This window comes from Rhinichthys klamathensis, unplaced genomic scaffold (genome assembly GCF_029890125.1).
Source record: "Rhinichthys klamathensis goyatoka isolate OS25496 unplaced genomic scaffold, OSU_Roscu_1.1 h1tg000191l_1, whole genome shotgun sequence".
NCBI classification, from domain to species: domain Eukaryota; kingdom Metazoa; phylum Chordata; class Actinopteri; order Cypriniformes; family Leuciscidae; genus Rhinichthys; species Rhinichthys klamathensis.
Genome location: NW_026606717.1, coordinates 2,457,383 through 2,478,277, shown reverse-complemented (window position 1 = coordinate 2,478,277; position 20,895 = coordinate 2,457,383). Strand labels below are relative to the sequence as shown.

General features: G+C 39.3%; 1 protein-coding gene across 1 annotated transcript in view; it reads right to left on the bottom strand.

Moving 5' to 3' along the window:
* tenm2b (teneurin transmembrane protein 2b) overlaps positions 1–12,756 on the bottom strand; it is a 300,496-nt gene extending 287,740 nt beyond the window's left edge. Inside the window, exon 1 of the mRNA XM_056262103.1 lies at positions 12,415–12,756. The gene's annotated coding sequence lies outside the window, so the exon portion shown is untranslated. The remainder of the gene's footprint in view (positions 1–12,414) is intronic.
* Between the last annotated feature and the right edge of the window lie 8,139 nt (positions 12,757–20,895).

Here is a 20,895-nt window from a genome sequence, read left to right as displayed (position 1 = left end):
AAAAGCAATCAGTGCATCCGATCAGAAATTTAAGCTCACTGGCTACTTCATTTAGTTCAAAGGTTCATTTTGTACAAAGGATTGAATAAAAGCGTGAAATCAAATGAAAAGTCTGGCTTTCAAGGCTACAAGTAAGCCAGTCTTAATTCAAAAACCTGTTACCAGCTCTAATGAGTGCTTAACAAATCAAGCCGAATGAATTTCTTGATTTGTAAGCCATCACAACAGAATCGAACCAAACTCTGAAATTAATGTATAGAGAAGACCGGGTCTAGTTGTCACAAATGTTTGTTTGTCTGGCAGACAAATGCTTGTCTAACAGGATTGTGTGTTTGTTTCAAAAAACTAGTTTTCACTTGCATTTTAGATGTTGCAATTGAATTCAGTTCATTAACTGTTTCTTGAATTATTTTGTTGCATTATTGTTTTACTTTTTAAAATGAAAAAAGAATATTTAAATAGCAGATTCCATTATGACAACAACATGACCCGTTAAAGGGTCAACATGTGTTCGATGAACTGTATTTCTATGCAAATGTCCAGGCTTATTAGTCTTCAAGGTATGTGCCTTTACAGAAACTGAAGCTGAAGGAAGAAAGTGACAAACTAGCCCCGATCTTCCTTGTATAGTTTTTGTGTTTTGACTGTAGCTTTCAGCTGTAGTATTTTCAAATAACAAAACAGGGATACCACAGACAAATAAGGTCAGTCAGCAAAAGTCCAAAAATACAAAGCCACAGGCACGGAGGTCAGTCGTGAATGTCTTTTGGCGCATTAGAGAGAAGCGTGCCGCGCGCTTTCCACCAGTGTCTGTGTTACCGCTGCGGCATTATGGATATTGCACAAACTCTAGGCTATATCTCTTAATCCTCTAATCTGCAGAGCTCAGGGAATAGCTGGCTACATCTGTAAGACCCTGGAATGCCGGGGCAATGCTCTTAACATAAAAATGTCATATTCACTTCCCTCGGCAGAGATATGTTTACACAAGTCGCCCACACTCATGTATTGTAATTTGATGTAAGCTGTTCAGTTGATAGGGTGCCGTTCTGAGACGTAGCTGTATGAGTTTCCCAGGTGAGTTGCTTGTGACAGGTCGTGCAAAGCTGCTGCTGATGTCATGCATGACCATGAGACAAAGTGCCCGACTCCCTAAGCAACTGAATATCCTGCAGCAATTATAGAGTTAAAAAGTGGTAATGAAATTACTATCATTTGTGAAGTCAGTCTACAGCGATCAATGCATTCTAAAAATGGACTGAATACAATGACTATATTGTCTATACTGCCCTACAAAGCAAAAAGGCAGTAACTACGCAGAGTGCAGAACAGAGAAAAATGACTTTAAAGTTATCCTGTCATCCAGCCTAAGTAGTTGTAGGTAGATTATTGGACATGTGGCTGTTTTGTTACTTTATATTAGCTTATTCTTTGTACATATCAATCCTCATATTTAATTTGATATGTTACCCCTATTTTGCAGTTACTGTATTCTTGCTTTGTTTTACTTACCAAAAACGTGGCACCATACCAAGGAAAAAGGCAGTAACTACAGATTCTCCAAAAACTATTTTGCCACAACTTGGGCTCTGGGTGTGTTAGAAACACTGTATTTGAAATAATTGGAACCATTTGGACAACATTTTTTTTCCAACATTTTTGTGTTGCGAAACTAGTGTTGCTGAGCGGGTGTGTTACGGATACGTGGTGTAAATTTTTAGTAATCAAAAATCATGTCTAATTAATTGAAATCATGAAACTTTTATTATAAACTATTATTAAACTTATACAATATTTTTAAAATATTCTATGAATATTAAAAATAAAATATATTACAATTCTAATATATTATTAATTACATTTCTTTTAATCATATGAAATTAAACAAACATTTTTGGTCAAACAACATGCTGCACAATGAGCTTTACTGTTCAAATTAAAACATTGAATAAAAATTAAGTTTTAATCTTATTACATTGAGACGTTTCTAAATTCTACTGTACAACAGTAGCCTAATATATTTCTGTCAAGTTAAAACAAACTTTTAATTTGACGGGTTGCCGTGAAGACCTTTGAGTTTCTGTGTTTATGACATGACGATAGTTTTTCTCAAATGAAGCAGTTTGGGTAGTTTGGTAAGGGAACAATTAGGGGAAGTTAGAAGGGTGAAATCGCAAATGTTAAAATCGTCCCGTGAGGATGCCCGAAAATCAGCTGTGTGTTCACCATGGCAACAGTAACTACACTGCGCAGAAACACGGTTATTTTTTGTTAGGTAAAACATAACAAGAATACAGTAATGGATGTTCCTGTACTCTTGCTTTGTTTCACTAGGGCTTTTTGCAGTTACTGTACAAACGACTACCATTTTTCTCCAAAACGACACACATTTGAGATAAGATGTTTTGTCACATAACAAAGGATGCCTTGAATGTCATGAAAATTATAATAACTAATTTTGACCAAAAATGCAGTTACTGCCTTTTTGCTTTGTAGGGCAGTATATTGTCAATATGACTAAATATTACTAATATAAAATATTTGTTGTTGGATGTTAAATCTAGACCATATTTAACTGAAATTCTACATGTAACATATAATGATAATTGTTTTTGTTGTATAATGTACATATTTGTAACCTTTTTAACAGAATTATAAATACATATACGTACATACATTTCATCATGTTTTGGTTTCATTTTCCTTGCCCCCGTTTTGCCTGTGTTCCTTGGTCATTAGTTTCTGATTATTCCCGCACCTGTTTCTGTTCTGTGCAGCGTTTCTCACAAGCATTGTAGGTCTAAGTAGATTGTAGAACCATTGCCACCAAAGGTCTCGGGTTTAATGGCCTGCTGTCAATTTAAGACGAATGCACGGACCCAATATAATCATGATATGCATCCGTTTTCTTGTTTACAACACATAACCGGCTGTGTTTAATACTCGCCGAGACAGGCATTTTGACTTTGACTTTTGCATGCACGTGTCCGTTCAAGCTCAAAAGAAAGAGAAAGAGACCAGAATTCTGTGTTCACGTGCTATCTGTGCGGCTCTATGCGTGCGAGTTCCAGTCTTCTTGGGCTTGATGTTTAAACTGACAGGGCTTAAAAACACATACAAATGATTTGAAACTTTAACTTTCAAATGAAACTTTCACTCTGTGATGGTTAAACTTTTCAATTAATCCGCGAATCACGTGTTCCGAACTGGAACCGATCAACTACGATCCCTATACTTGACATCGCACATCCTACGATGTGACTATCGCGGATGCACACATCGCGATATCGATGCTAAAAACGATACATCGTGCAGCCCTAATACAGGACCTAAAATTATCACTTGCCGAGCACCAAATGCGAGTAAAAATTGCCTTTGGTGAGTATGTGAAACTATGTCAATCGCCAGTTGGCCGGTATCATTTTTATTAATTCTAAGAATGCAATGTTGTGAGAACATGAACATGAACAAATGTAAACGATGCTTGCAACAGTGCTGCGTCGTCACAAATGTTTAAGCCATGCCAATTTAAATATTCAAGCGTGTTAATCGAGTGCTGTTTTGGAGGTTTTCTGTGTGCAAACATCCAATGCGCACACCCAGAAAAGCCGCATCAGACAGTGTGCGCATACTGAATTAAGCTCCGTTAAATGCCTTCTTACATTTGAACTGATAAATTCATATAAAATTATGTCAAAAAATTATCTGGTAAACATAGTCAGTTATGTCTTAAGGGAACGTAAACGTTCTCATTATATTGGATCCATGCATTAGCTCTTAAAGTGACAGCATCCTAATAATCCTGCTGCTGTCTGTGTTTTTAAAGTTAATCAAACAGCAAAGGACAAAGACAAAATCACTCACTGCTCTTGACTGAATAACTTTTGTAACTTTAATATGGATGAATCTCCGTTTAATTTTTTACAGTGAAGACAGTGTTATTTTACATTTGATTACTTTATTAAATTTATGTATCTGAAAAGTGAATTTTCACCGATATCTAAAATTTTGTTGTAACTCTCTGTTTTTGCAAAAATAGTTTCACGGGAGGTAAAAAATATTTATATCCAGTAAATTTTCTTAAGTCACCGGCCATTGGCAGGTGTGGCAAAAAGTTAGTTTTAGGCTCCAAACTTTTAGTTAGTTTTAGGATCCAAACGCAGTGTTTATTGAACAGGGTAATCTAAAGATGTAATCCAAATCCAGGTAGTGATGGCAATTTCAAAACACTGCTTCATGAAGCTTCGAAGCCTTTACAAATCGTTTGTTCCGAATCAATGGTTCGGAGCGTGTATCAAACTGCCAGAGTCACGTGATTTCAGTAAACGAGGCTCCATTACGTCATAACTGTTTCGAAACAATTCGGAATTTCAATAGTTCACCGCCGGGGCGATGATCTCTGTGTCAACACATGAATCATGAGGATTCACATGAGAACCATTGAACAAGTGTCTGTGGGTTTTACCTGATCTCTGATCAGTTTTATACATTTGTAGACTTTTTAATTAGACATTAGTATAATTAAAATAAATAATGGTAGTTAATAGTCTTATTGGCCTGTTTAGCTGAGCCATTCACTAACAAAACAAACTCTGACAATTGATAAAAGAACATAATACACTTGATAATCTTAATAAATGATTAGATAATTGCATTTGAAAGATTTTACTTTCAATAAAACATTTGCAATAGATTTGTAAAAGGGGTTTTTATGCATGTTTGGCCCAGGTTTTTGTTGCATTTACACTGTTCTGACCACTAGGGGTCACCATGGAGACAGGTGTCGGATTGTTTCGAAGCCTCGACACAATACGGCACATTTGCTTCAACTGTTTCAGTGTTTCACAAAGCCTCGATCTGCCCACCACTAAATCCAGGCAAGGGTCATACACAAACAAGCAATCCAAACAATAACAGAAAAGGGCTGAGGCAAGGGGAGAAATCCAAAGGGGACAGGCAGAGAATCAAGGGGTGCTTCTCAATATCCCTCCTCGTCTCTTCTATCCTCCGTCCTCCATCCTATGACCCGGAAACCGATCGAGCTCAGCCATCTTGAAGGACATCTCAATTCTCTAATTGCACCGCGAGGAGTTGAGGATCGAGGAGTGAGGAGGCTTTCAGAGGAGCTATGAGCGAGGATGCACAGTGTTGTATGCTTTGCGGAAGCGTTTTATCGACTAAACGTGGCGCACGTATAAATTCTCCTCCCCCTTCACGTCGGTCACAATCATTTTAATTTATACTTTACCATTGCAGTTTATATAAACCACACATCTCACATATTTCAACATATATCTTGCTTTATTATTATTTATTACTAATTTCTTAAATAACCAAACTTCAACAACATAAGGGCAGATGCTTTGAGCGCTGCTGATGATGCTGTGGAGTGACGCTTGAGTGGTCAAGTATTCCAAAAAAAAAAAAAAAAAAACTTTCATTCGATTCCTCCGTCCTCATTTTCTTTCCTTGCAGCCTTCCCTCGCATTCTGCAGGGGGTGGAGCTGAGACCCGAGGAAAGGGAGCGAGGAAAGGAAACGAGGATGCACAAATAAGAATTGAGAAGCACCCAAGTTAAACAGGACACAGGAGAAACAGGACACAAACACGCTCAGAATTGCAGTACAAACACTAAACAAGACTTCGCAGGGAATGACAGAAAGAACCAGGCTTATATAGGGTGAGCAAACAAGAAGATGAGACACAGGTGAAAACAATGATTGCTGATGAGTCCAGGTAGAGAATTATGGGAGATATAGTTTGTGAGGGAATGACAATAGTCTGTTGTGGAGTGCTCTCAGGTGGCTCTCAAGGGCACTCCAGCTGGTGACCGTTACAAATACATACACACATATTCAATTTGCGTACTGTATTAGATGAGAACTCGCAGCATGGTGTGGAATATTTATTTTTCACACAAAAAAAGAATGTAAAATACAGTTTTTATCAGATTGATTCATCAAAGAATAATCAACAGATTAATTAGCTGACAAACAATAATTAGTTGCAGCCTTATAGTTGAATACATAACACTGACACACAACATCTTAAGCAACAGTTGCTATTAGTCAGGACACCAATGTGCAAACAAAAAGAACAGTGTGAATCACTTGTCCACCTGCTTTGCTGTGTTGTTTTGCAATGCAAACAGATACAGCCTCATTTCAAGCCTTCATTTGCTGTAGTAAGGCTTTTCAAAAGTGTAATTAACGTGACAAGTCTAAGGCAGGAAAATGGAGTCACTTTCTCTAATCCGTATCTGATGGGTGGTTAGCGATTGTTTAAAATGTCGAAAGACTGACGCTAATCTACTATCTGTTGTGAATATACAGTGGATAAGCTCCTTCTATTGCTATAATCTTCCATGCCGGATGCCTAAAAATATGGGAAACCTGTTTGTTTTGATACAGAAGAAGAAGTAGTTTTATTTATATAGCACCTTTCCGTAGCTCAAGGTCGCTTTACATTGTACATTACAATACATTTACACACCCGCACACACATTACAATCACATAAGGAAAACATATAGTCACATTATCCAAAATACATGATAAATAGATATGTTTTAGCTGAGTCTTGAATGTAGCCACAAATGAGATATTACGAAGTGTAAGGGGTAGTGATCTTCATAATTTAGGAGCATTAACACTAAATGACCTTCCACCTACAGTAGACAACCGGAAACGAGGAATGGACAATAAACCAAGTTCAGCCGATCTAAGGGACCGGGCAGGGCGGTAAGAGATCAGACAGACATGGAGGTGCAAGAACATTTAATGCCTTAAACGTTAAAAGTAATACCTTAAAGTGAATACGTGATGCCACGGGTAGCCAGTGAAGGTCATGAAGCAGAGGAGTAATGTGAGTAGAACGCCTGGTGGAGGTGAGAACTCTTGCTGCTGAGTTTTGAACATACTGTAATCTTGCAATACGTTTTTTGGGAAGACCAAGAAATAGAGCATTGCAATAATCCAGACGTGATGTGATTAATGGATGAATTAAGGTTTCAGCATCAGCTAAAGTGAGAGAAGACGTGCAATATTACGAAGATGGAAAAAAGAGTTTTTAACAAGAGAAGAAATATGAGAGCCAAAAGATTGTTGAGTCGATTAAGACACCAAGGTTACGAATAGATGACGAAGGCTTAACATGAACTCCATCAATATCAAAGGACAGGTCCATCCATCCTTTTGACTGAGGTAACAGAGCCAATCACCAATATCTCCGTTTTTTTATTATTTAATTTGAGGAAAATCGGGGACATCCGATGTTTGATGTCCCTGATACATGCATTGAGTGAGTCAGGCAGGGATGACCTATCGGAGCTGGTGGTAAGATAAATTTGAATGTCATCAGCATAGCATTGAAATTGAAGTCCATGCCTGCATATGATGTCACCAAGTGGATATATATATATATATATATATATATATATATATATATATATATATATATATATATATATATATATAGATGATGAACAATAGTGGGTCAAGAACTGAACCTTGAGGAACACCCTGTGTAAGCGAAGCAGTGGCAGATCTATACCCTTGTATGGTGATATAGTACTTTCTGTCGCTGATGTAAGAAATGAGCCAGGAAAGAGCGGAAGCAGTGATGCCGATATCAGAAAGCCGAGAGATCAGTATTTCATGGCAGACTGTGTCAAATGCAGCGCTTAGATCAAGAAGCATCAAGATGTTTATTAACCCTGAACCACGGACAAAAGAATGTCGTTAACCACCCGAAGAAGAGCAGTTTCAGTGCTATGAGATGGGTGAAATCCTGACTGAAAAGGTTCAAAAAGACCATTAACATCTAAATATGATTGCAATTGCAAAGCCACAACCTTTTCAAACATTGCCTGTAATTGTCCATGTTTAGATGGTAAAGGCCTGTTTTTTTAAGAATGGGGGTCACCGCAGCCATTTTTAATTCTGCTGGGACAATGGCGGTAGCCAAACTACAGTTTATCATATGTGTTATGAAGGGTGCAACCTCGAGGACACGCATCTTAAGAAAAAAAGTAGGTGTAGGATCAAGCCGGCAGGATGTGGAATTAGACTTCACAATTAGATCACTTATGGCAACTGGAGTAGTCAGAGTAAAAGCAGAGAGAGAGTTTGTTGAGTGAGCTAAATCAGATAACATCAAATGAACATTTGAGTCACTTGTATGAGGGGTGTCTCTTTGGTGATGGATTCAGTGATTGACTTCACTTTGTCTGAAAAGAATTGGGATAAGCTATTTACAATCACCCCAGAACCCGAAATAACATGTTGTGGTGGATTATTAGTGAGTTTGTTAACCATAGCAAAGAGTGATTTGGGGCTGCACATGGAATTCCTAATGGTAGAGGATAAACAAGAGGATCTTGCATCGTTGAGGGCTGTATGGTAGTTGAGCAAATGTTCTTTAAAGGGGAACTTGGCAACTCTAGCCATTTCTTCGCTGATTTTCACTTTTGTTGTCGCATGTTTTCTCATCGAGCTCCCCCTACAGCTGTGCGGCGTATATTTTCACAACACTGTCATAAAAAAACTCACTTGCGGCACCTTCCTCCCGCTTTCCACCGCTGCTTGTGTGCATTTGTTATTATCGGAGCCGGCCAACTTTATCGTGTGGAGCTATGTCTACCGAGGTGGGTAATACATCATACACAGTATCATAGAATTATGTTGAATTGCCATAAAGCAGTTCATGTTTCTCGCTCGTTCTCGCTTCTCACGAGACCTCCTATTTCAAACTTACTGGGACGTTAGTCCCGATGTTGCAAGGTTGGTTTTCCACCTGGGAATGCTGGGGGGAGCGGGGAAAGTCACTATTCTCTCCAGAACAGGTTATTGAACCATTCAAATGATTTCTAAACGGTTGTATTAAGTTGAAATAGTTGCCAAGTTCCCCTTTAAAAGCCAGAGAGTGCACAATGAGTCCAGTTTTCCTGTATGGTCTTTCTAGGTGGTGACCCTCAGTTTTCATCGTTCGAAGTTCAGGAGTGAACCAGGATGAGGCACGAGTAGATGGAACCAGTCTAGTTTTAACAGGAGCATGCCTCTCAAGTATTTGAGAAAAAGCATTATTGTAAATACAACAGATTTCTGACTGACAGTTAGATAGTAAACATTCTGACAAGGGAGAAGCCCTTATTGAAACAGAGAAAGAAGATGGATTCACAGAATTGATTTTACGATAGGTGAGCATTTTCTTCAGTGGTGACAGGGTGCGATTTGCGGGGGGGGATGCGTGGGATTTCCCCCTTTCTGGTCAAAGTATCCCTGCCTCTGGTTAATTATTTTTATCCCCGGTGGGGATAAATTTATCCCCCCTCAAAGTGATCAGTGCTACTACACTAGTGGCGAGACGGATCACAAAACTTATCACGGGTCCGTGGTTTGATTAAAGTAAATTTTATTTTAAAATGCGCTCCTTCGGCTGGCTCTGGTATAGCGGCCGCAGCCTCTCTGTAATCACCTCTCTGCAGACTTGCTCAATGTCCCGCCCACGCCGCTATCTGATTGGTTACTCCTCACGAGTAATAGCCTATAAACACTTGCGAGACTGAGGTTTTTAGCGCAGCGCGGTAGACGCGAATTGATACAGATAATGCATCTGTCTTTTCTATCATTTCACTCACTCAGCATCGCGATGTAACGTTAACGTTGTTACTTTAACAGCAGTACAACTGTTTCTACTGTGATGGTTTAACTTTGCAATCAATCCATGGTTCAGCAGACTGATAGAAGTAGCCTAGCCTAAACTAAGTAGCGCTGTAATGTGAACTGTCAGTGCGATAGAACAATAAAATCCGAAATGGACCACCCACTGGAAAGCTGCGGATTTTCCCACAGGAAAGCAGAAAAAGACTGTTTTCCTAGTATGATGCAAAGGCCTACACTATAGCCTATTTATGTTTAAGTTGACACTACGTGGTGCCATTTAATTTTGCCATTCATAAATAAGTGTTTTGACATGTCAAGCCGAGTGGCACTATCCATTGGTAGCTACTGGGAGGGGGATTTAATTCTTGCGTGTTTTTTCGTTGTGCGTGATCACAGTTCATATAAGCTATTAGAGTAAAAATATTGCGTTAGGCTATGAGTTAATAAGAAAAAAGATTTTACAATTCCTGCAAATGCAGTGATGAAGTTCATGTTCTCGTGATTTATTTTTATGAATAAAACTTTTTCAAAACATCCCCCCCCCCCCCCCCCCCCTCTGTTTTTTTCACAAATCGCACCCTGAGTGGTGATGATATAGATATTGGAAATTAAAAAAATTAAATTAAAACAAAAAAATTGAAGTTTATGAGTTTGTGATCTGAGAAAGCAAAATCAGAGACACTAACAAGAATATTATATAAGCCAGATCTATGAGATCCAGTATATGACCCCTGGAGTGAAGTAGCAAAAGTTACATGTTGAGTTAAGTTGAAACAGTCCAGCACAAACATCAATTCTTTGCATTGTGTAGTGTTTTCATGTATATTAAAATCACTAAGCAAAATAACAGATGAACGACTACCACAGACTAAGTAACTCACTAATCTCAGAGAAAAAGTCAGAGGGAAATTTTGGAGGTCGGTAAATTAAGATTACAGCCAGTGACGTTTGCCTAGTCATTTTCAGCGCTAGGTATTCAAATGCTGCAACATCATGAAATTACAGGCATTCAGTCTCACGGCAAACTACAGGCAAAATACAGGCATTCAGCATCAGTGAAGGCACCTTAAACTACAGCATAACAAGACAATTTCTAATTTAAAAAAAGTGTATTAATTTGAATGCACTATTTAAAAATAATTGTTATTCTACATCCTGCCCAATGTTGGCTCCAAAACAAAGCGTAATTTGAAGGCTCTGAAAACTATGTAGGATATGCTTTACTATGTTTACAGAAAGGGTTAAAATATAAACAGTTAAAAAAAATCTGACTGCTTACCATTTTTACGCAGAAGTAAAAATCACTACATTAAAAAAGAAAAACAAAAGCACAAATGGTACAAGGAACAAAAGTACAAATGGTTCAACTGAACAGTAGACAATTTGCATAACCTATTACAATACTCCCTTTACTGTTTCTCATAAAAATGCAATTACATGCATGTGCTACATGCAGAATTTTAAACCTGTACTTAATGTCTGACAACCTACATTTAATGTAAAATAACGTATAAGTCTCGGCATGAATTTAAAATTGACAATTCTTTTTATATGGAATAGTGCAGTATTTATTGCAAATCATTTATCTGTGGAATTAAATGCATGCTCCCTCAAAATCTTTAATCAAAATAACTTCCCCTTCCTCTTGCAATGACAACATATTCTCTGATTATGTATTTTTGGCGCGAAGGCAAGACAACCTGTCACTCACATGAGATCACAGCAATAGCAAACCAAAACGATCCAATTGATACTCGGTGGATAAAATCAAGTCCCACCCTACATTTTTTATTGTTCGAGAAGATATACATCACAATAGGGAATAAAATACTATCGCAACTTCCATTTCATGCTGACTTTAACAGAGATGTAGGCTACCTGCTGACAAGCCTTAATGCAAAATGGAAATAATAGCATGACTTTCTAACATTTACAGATAAAGATATAACTATAAAATGTATGTTATGCGCTGTCAATATGTAGAAAACGTCCAACCAGGGCTTCAAAACTGTGTTCTACGAAAGAACGAAAATCATACAGGTTTGGAACAACATAGAGGTGGGTAAATAATGACAGAATATTGTGAACTATCCCTTTAAGAAACAGCACTTTCCCAACAGAGGCTCTAACATGATGGATGTGTCAAAGGTGGTGATAAATGTAGCTTTTACTGAGGCAACTGACCACCAAAGCTTTATAGCCTACACAGAAACAAGCAGCTCACAGCGAATGCCAAAAGCGCATCATGTAGGCTACATTACCTGAGTCCAAACTGAAATGCTTATTATCACCCAGTCAACAAAGTATGCAAATGTTCTTCAGATCTTTACATTACAACAACTAAAAGGCTACATGCAAAATAACCTACTTAGTAACATAATGCATAAGAGAACACATCTGATCTTTAAACTGTCAAGATGTGAGAGAATAGCGAGACTTTATAAGTTAATCTTAACGAGAAAAACACAAATCTGGAAAACACTTATTACCTGTCTCCTTCAGCAGCACTCTGAACGTCTGCGAATATAGACAGCGGTGGAGTTGTCAAATAATAATACAAGTCAAAATTATTGTTGTTTAGGCCCTTAAATGCGTTATTATGCACGTTCACTGCAGCATATTAGTTAGTATGCGACCACTGCTACTGCGGATAAGATAAAACACACACGCGCGCGCACAGCCGGACTGATATAGGGATGTGTGAAGGAATTTAGACTGGCAGTTAGAAAAATTCAATATATTAAGAATATTTACCTGTTCAGAAAGATTATTTTCTTATAACCACATCGTTTCTCTGTGTTCTTGTGAAGTTTTTGTCCTCGCTCACGTCGGAGTGTTTGTTCTCGCGCTGTTTCTTCGTTCCACTCAGATACTTATTTCATTCTGTCTCTTCTAACGCTACAGAACAAACCCGTACTGGTGATGTCCGTCGAGGAGGACCTAGAAAACTAAAACAAACAACCCATTCCGATGTGGATGTCCATGGTGTCTCGGACAACGCGAATGGTTAAGTAGTAGAGCAAGCACATGTGTAAATGTTGTCATTCGTGGAGCCCTGATAATCAGAGGGAGGGTTTGGAGATGTTTGCCTAAACCAGTCAGAGTGTTGCTCCAAGTGTTGTTGGTATGTTGGTGCTCTGTGAAGGTATCAGTGTGGGAGAATTTGTGTATCATCTTAGACTAACTGAACCTGTATATTATTTTAGGCATTTTTGGTAGGCTACTTCAAGGTTTGGAAGCCCGGAACTGCGAGATGAAAACAAATTAAAATCCTTGATGTCCTTCCTTTATTTATTTACTTACTTATTTATTTTAATATTTGTTTCTTGTTTTTGTTTTTTGTTACTTACTTTAATGTTTGTTTCTTATTTTTTGTTACTTACTTTAATATTTGTTTATGACTATTTTTTCCTAATTTGCAAGAAATAAATTATTTAAAGTCACCATGAAATCAAAATTGACCTTTTTTATGGAATATTTGCAGTATTTATTATAAATTATTTATCTGTGCTTTTTTATTTTATTTACGTGCCCTCATAATCTTTAATCATAATAACATCCCCTCCCTCTTGCAGCAACATCTCTTCTTTTCTTTAATGATGAGTTCACTGGTCCAAGGGCAGGACATCCTGTCACTCGTATGAGATCACAACGGCAAACGATCCAACAATTAAATTCCCGATGGGCAAAATCAAGTCCCATCCTACATTTTTTTTCTTGTTCAATAACTTGTTGCATTTGGATATATGTCGCAATAGGGAGAAAAAGACTATCGCAACTTGCGTTTCATGCTGACTTCAACTTGTTGGCTAACAATTAGCATGCGGTTGCAACTGCACTAACAGAAAAAGGGCAATCGATTGCCCTATCTTAAATGGCACACTTCATGTGCACTTTCGGTCTTGTGGACTTACAATGGCTGCTGCGTGCGCATGTCTAATAAGTCCATGAGACCGAAGGGTGTCCCATTTGTCATTTTTGGTTTCAGAAGGGTGCTCGCGAGTGCCCCCTTTGCGGTTGATGCACCCTTGATGCATGTGCACAGGGGGGTTGCTCAGGTTGCCCGGGCAACTGCCCATATGCCCTTCTTGACTCAGGTTGCCCTTCCAAAAAAAAAAAAAAAAAAAATCGTACAATGGATGCAGAATTTCACGTAGGCCTATATTAAAAAAATAATAATAAAAAATAAAATCGAAAAAAGCCTCATTCACTTCCATTCGGGCACCGAAAGTGAAAGTCAGTAAGGGAAGGGCAAACTGTTTACATGGCTGTAGCGCTGCACGCGACCGGCGTAGGGCCACGCAAATTACTTAAGGCCCCGCCTCCATCTCGTGTCATAGCGCGTCAATTAATGTGTACCAGAGCCATGGAGAGAAAGAGTTGCGACACGCTTTGATGTCGCCGCGACGGCTGTCACGTGGTTCATGTAAGCCCCATTAGTTCCAAAACATACGCGGGCTGTCATGTTCTTCTATGGACAGACAGCAGCGATTGGATTATTAAACGGTAAATATAAAATAAAACACACACCCAAGTACTTTTTAAGCTGTTATTGCATTTTGTTAATGTCAGTTTTGCATTTGGAGAGGCAGGGTGACAACTTAGATAAGTTTTAGGCTATTGTTTTGGAGCGAAAAGCTTAGTGTTCATGTTCGCATGGGTAGTACGTTAGCACTGGCTTTAGCGGCTCTAACTTAACTTTTCCATGTCATTCATCTGATGATGGACGTCTCATTATATTTATTTTAGCACAACTGGGCTGTATTAGGCTATTGATTCCCGTGATCTTGCTTATAAATTCCGATTCAGCCATTAGCCTACCTTCGTGATCACGCAAAGAGGTCTGCAGTCCGTTCAGAATTCCAACCAACACAAAATATAAATAATTACGCTGTGCATGTACAAATGAATGATTTAGGAGGGAAATAGACTGCTCCCATAACGTAGAAAGCAACGACTATATACAGCAATGTTCGGTAAATATTCAACCGAAAAATATTCTTCATAAAATTAAACCGGAGAGATAGTTAATGAGTGAATTAACTATGTTCCTAAATACATATAAGCACATGCATAACCCTCCCTAACCCATTTAAATAAATGAATTGTGTGTGTGTGTGTATATAATATTTTATATAGGCTATATATATATATATAGTATATACATATAAAATATTATTAAAAATATTATATACATCAGGTTACCAGTTAGCTAACGTTAGTGAAGTGTTGGTCACGTAAGCTATCGCTGCAATTAACCTATTATCTTCCAATAAACATTTACTAAAACTGGCTACATTAAATATAACTACAGACTAGATTCACGAGAGGTCGGCTAATGTGTGTAAAAGTAAAAAAAATACAGTAATTTCATTAATTTACCAGCGAACGTACTTCTGAAGCACTGAAAATGAATGGGGTTCAATGGAGAAACTATCAGTGTTTGGAACTATTGGCTGCTCCACGACACGCGTTACTTCCGCATTCCAAAGTTCCTATGGCGGTCTATGGGAGTGTCGCAGCTCTTTCTCTCTATGGCTCTGATGTGTACAACATCCATGACAAAATGAAGCGAAACTATCCTTCTGGTCACGAAAAGAGGAAGAAGAAAAAAACCATGAGAGTGAATTGCGGGAACAACAATCAGGTAAACTTGTGTTCTCTCCTCTCTAAGTTTGATGTCAGCAAAGTTTGATGTTTTTCGGTCTTGCTAACCTAGCTGGGCAGGCAGTGCATCTCTTGCATCACTTTGTGCCTGACAAAAGTGAGAGTAAAATACAATTATTTATTACGTTTGTTTTTGATAAACGACAAAGTGCAACGGTGTTTGTTTACTGCAGCTCAGAAAACATAACCACGTCGTGTGTGTTATCGTGCATTGAAATGCGCGTGCACGAAATGAAACGCGCATTTTTCAAGCAGAAATATGTGGAGACCAGACAAACTGTACAATATATGCATGTGAATGATGGCACTCCCAATCAAAGTACACATTATACGTTTAAAACAAGACACTGATTATCTAGTCTCAGTGTTGTTAAAAACTCTAAACAACTGCACTAATTATGCGAGATAGAAAGCAATGTATTGACAATTTGACATTGATTCACTATTGATTTATAGGCTATATTGAATTTAAAATGTTGATTAGCTGGACATACTGGTCAATATGGATGCACATCCCTCAGTAAATAATAACCATAAATCAAGAATTGCTTCAACATGCATAATAATAAATAAAAAAATCATACTGATGCCAAAAATACCCAGGCTGTAGAGAGAACCAAAGTTAATCCCAAAAGCCAAAGCTCAGGGTTATAATTTATTATTTTCTTCTTATTTATGTTTAGGTTAATATTCACTTACTTAATAATATTCACTTGTTATCTTAACATTCTATAGAAAATACTCTATTCAATAAATATTGTTTGTTTGAACCTCATTCTGTTCTATACTATTGTTGTACTTATTCTTTAACTGTTTTGTTTAAAGGAGGGAGGATTGTATTGGGAGCACTGAAGTGTCAGGTGTGACTGTGTGGCAATGGCAAATGGTTTACATAGCTCACGACATCACGGGTCAGGTAGAGGGCCCCTTAGCAGAATTTTGCTTAGGGCCCCAGGGAGGTCAGGATCGGCACTGGGTTTAGCAGTCGATTCTGTTCCCTACCGGAATTCCTGTTCCCTTTACGCAATCATACTACAAATCATGCGTAGTTGCCCAGTTACCATACGTACCATCAGAACTGAATTCGAGCAAAAAGCACAATTGAATGTACGGGAAGCCAAAAGGTTAAAAAAGGATTGTATTTTTTCCCTAAATCTGGGGGGGGGGGGGGGGGGTTGTGCCCCTTTTTCAGGTCAGATCAACTGCCCCACAAAATTCCTGTGCACGTCCCTGCCTTGATGCGCATTTTTTCCGAGCCCGCAGTGAAGCGAGCTCCGCAGCAGACTTCTATCCGATAGTCAAAGCAGCATCACATCACGAAAGTGTGGACTCGTAGGAAGACCGTGAGTGTTTCGGGTGCCATTTGGAACAAGGCCAACAGGGGCTTTCACACTGAAGGAACCTTTTCATAGTTCCTAGAACTATTGGCGAAAGTACCCGCTTTCTGGCTTGTTCGCACCGCAGGAACTGGGAACGTTTTTTACAAACATGGAAAACAGTGATAGATTAACCTCTCAACCTTTACGCTAAGGAGAAAATCCAACGCAATTTGAGGGGACCAAGTGAAACATGTTTATGTATTTCTGCTCAGCTAGCGACATTGGACATCAACCACATGGCAAACGCTAATACATTTTTTATATACCGTCTACTTTCTTTGTATAACAGTTCTATCTAATAACGTATTAGACTGGACTGTTAGACAGATCATAAACTAATGAAGACGGAGAATGTGTGCTCAGGTGCTGGCGTTCTCAGCAAAAATGTAATGCCCGCTGCGCCGGAAAATAAAAGTCACAATGCGGCTTGCGTCACTTCAGAGTTCCTGGCGGTGCGAATGCATCCAGGAAAATGTCCTAGGGGAACATTTTCTTCTCGGGGAACCACCCTGGTTTTTAGTTCCTAGAACTACCCGGTGCGAAAGGGGCTAATGTCTGTGTCCGAAATAGCCCCGTATTCCCTCCCACTATTCCCTACATTACTCAACTAATATAGTCCATTGACTGAGTGAATTAAAGTGAATGAGCGAATTTAGACATTGAGTGGACCAGAAGCATCTGGCGATACACAGGAATTAATTTGGTGGAAGCTCACAACAGTGCATAGGTATTTTCTAGCGGCTAGCCGTTGAGTGTACATCAGAGTATAACAGCACCCTAGAGGACAGGTACACAGGGCCCACAATAACCACACCCCGGAACGCTATCTCTATCAAGGGGGCCATGGACTTGTGGTTCGTGAGGGGGGCCCCATGGATTTGCGCTACACCACTGGGTATATGGGATGATTTCTGACGCAGCCAATGACTTTGGCTATAAAATTAGCATGCAATACCAACTTTGGCCACTAGGAACACTAGTAGTTAAGGACACTGAAACTGACAATAGTATGCAATGCCAACTTTAGCCACTAAAGTTGTAAATCATGTTTTCATGTTCTGCAGTGAGGACCATCTCAATCTTGGCTGAAAATATCCTTTTAAATGTTAAAGGTGATGCATTTAGTAAGCTGACATATTCACAAATAAATATTAAAAAATACTTAGTGTTAAAAAAAAGTTTTGTTTTTTTGGGTTGTTTTTTTTTTTAAATCAGCTCTTAGCATTTGTGAGACAAACCCATCCACAGAAATGAGCTCAGGATAAATGATTTAAAGTCTCTTTCTTTTGGTTATGTAACTGTCTGCCTTGTGTCTGCATAACTGATGAAAATCAATTGAATGAACCTTTGCTCACGGGTGTCAAGCTGGATTTGGGGAGGAAGTAGAGCAAGCTGGATTTGGGGAGGAAGTAATCACACATTTCCACCTAGGATATCTGACTGCGGTAAGATACAAACATGTTTTTCTCCACAACACTGCTGGAAAACATGGTCCGTGCCCCGCTTGATAATGACATATTGCATTCATTTAGTCCTGCGACAAAGACGCCCCTCCAGAAAAATGCGACTAATGGAAATGGAGGCCAGAGATGAGAGAGGCCACACAAATACTCCACTGAGCTAACACAGTTATTAATTATGCCAAATAATACCTGCTTCAGAAAGAAAGAGTATTTTTGAAAACAGGGCATATTGTGTAAGTAGGTTTCTCTTATGCACATAACAATGATCCTTAAAATTATCCTTTTGTATTACCATTTTTTTAAAACTGTAAGAAGAAGCCAAACATTGTTATAAGATAATTAAACAATTCACCTTTATAAGCGCTTTCTGTATTGCAGGGCTTTATCTTTAGTGGGATACAAAACACTGGGGGCTAAACAGTATAGACCTAGTGTTTCTACAAAGCTGTTCTACAGGTGTCCCTATCCAAAATATATTTTTGGAGAAACATCTTACGACGTTGCATTGGAGACGCTGTGCGCTCAGGAGGTGGTCGGCTCCTGTGGTGAAGTGCTTGGAGCATTTTGAGTCAGTATGGGGTATGGAGGTATGGGGAGCAAAGCGCAGTGTGTCGCTAATCGCTGTGTTTTTTGCATCCTGCCGAGATATGTTCAAGCGGGGCTCCGACACAAAGCCACAACATATACTGTAGGAGATGCAGAAAGGAAACTGTTTTCCCAGGTGCCATTGATTGGCTGTCATAATAATAGTCCAATTTGTTTATTTGTGGCTTGATAAAAACAGAGAAATCCAAGAACGTGCTTGTGTTTGGAAGGAAAAAGGAACCAAACTCATATATTTTTCCAAATATACTTTGGAATAAATGTAAATGAATATTTACTATCAAAAAGTAATCAGTACTATAACCTCTGTGTGCACCAGTGAAGCATATAAAGTAGACGAGTGAAACTCAACCTAATCGTTTTCATAATGCTGTGGTTTTACTGCTATCCCGTTAGACTTGCCTTCAGGCCCGCTGGATACATTGAGCAGCGTCACTCATTCCAGACTCTAATTGAAATTGTAACGATGAAATAATCAATAGGCAGCAATTGTTTCTTCAATTAAGGCTATATGGTGCATGGTGGAAACTGATATACTGCAGTGCACCAGCATCTTTTAACAACTGATACAGTATGTATGCAGTGTTATTCAAGGGGTCAAGGTTTCTCTATTTAGCTAGATCTACTGGTACTGCTAGGTACTGAAAACCAGTCAGTATCTGGTGTGACCACCATTTGCCTTACGCACTGCATCGCATCTCCTTCGCATAGAGTTGATCAGGTTGTTGATTGTGGCCTGTGGACTGTTGTTCCACTCCTCTTCAATGGCTGTGCGAAGTTGCTGGATATTGGCAGGACCTGGAACACGCTGTCCTATACGCCAATCCAGAGCATCCCAAACATGCTCAATGGGTAAATAAATGGTAAATGGACTGCATTTATATTGCGCTTTCACAGACCCAATGGCCACCAAAGCGCTTTACATTTTGCCTCACATTCACCCATTCCCTCACTCATTCATACGCCGACGGCGGGTGACATGTCCGGCGAGTATGCTGGGTTGGATGGGGCTTACATGCGCTTCATGAGACACACACGCGCATTTGCACACACACGTAAGGTCTCTCGCTCTCTCCCTTTCTGCTGTACGCGCGCTGCACGGTTTGGAGCTCGCGAGCTCTAGATTCCGAGAGATTTGAACTAATTTGCGGGCATCAGGAGCCGCTATCAATATGCGGGAGACTCCTGGAACTTCCGGGAGATTTGGGCTATCTGTGAACGCATACCTCTCTGTCCAATCATCTTTGAAAACTCTATTTTCTTCGTCAACTTTTCTTTTCCTGGACAATGACATCCTCCACACCCATTCAAACGCCGGGAAGTGTCGCGTCGTGGTCGCGCCCGATTACGTCAAAAGTCACACGCTCACTGGATGTCATGGCAACTAAATCACGGAGGAAAACTTTAAATATCTCGCCTTCGTTTTAATTTTGGACCATCATAAAAAATAAACAAATGATTTTAACATGCGTGAATCAAAATAGGAAATCCAGACTTTTAATCCCTTACACACAATTAGGGCTCTTGAAATACGAAATGGAGGCGGGTCCGGATTGAATTCCCTCCGGGTCCGGATCCGGACCGGAGTCCGGACTTTGAGAAGCACTGCTATACACGCTGTCTGCCATCTTCACGGATGAATCCCGGTTTTCACTGTACAGGGCAGATGGCAGACATACAGTGAAAACCGGGATCCATCCGTGAAGAGAACACCAAAACAATAAAGTGCAGACGCCATCGAATGTGAGCATTTACCCACTCAAGTCAGTTACGACGACGAACTGCAGTCAGATCGAGACCCCGATGAAGACGACAAGGATGCAGATGAGCTGGATGTACTGCCAAATTCTCTGAAACAACTTTGGAGACTTCTTATGGTGGAGAAATGAACATTCAATTCACGGGCAACAGCTCTGGTTGACGCTCCCTGAAAACTTGCGACATCTGTGGCATTGTGCTGTGTGATAAAACTGCACATTTTAGAGTAGCACATTTGTAAATCAGCATTACAGTATTAGAGTATACTGAACATTATCTGATTACATACCTGTTCTACAAACATTTGAATGATGATTCTTCTCCCAACCTTCGGCTGTACCTTTCTACCCGCCTCAGCCATAAGG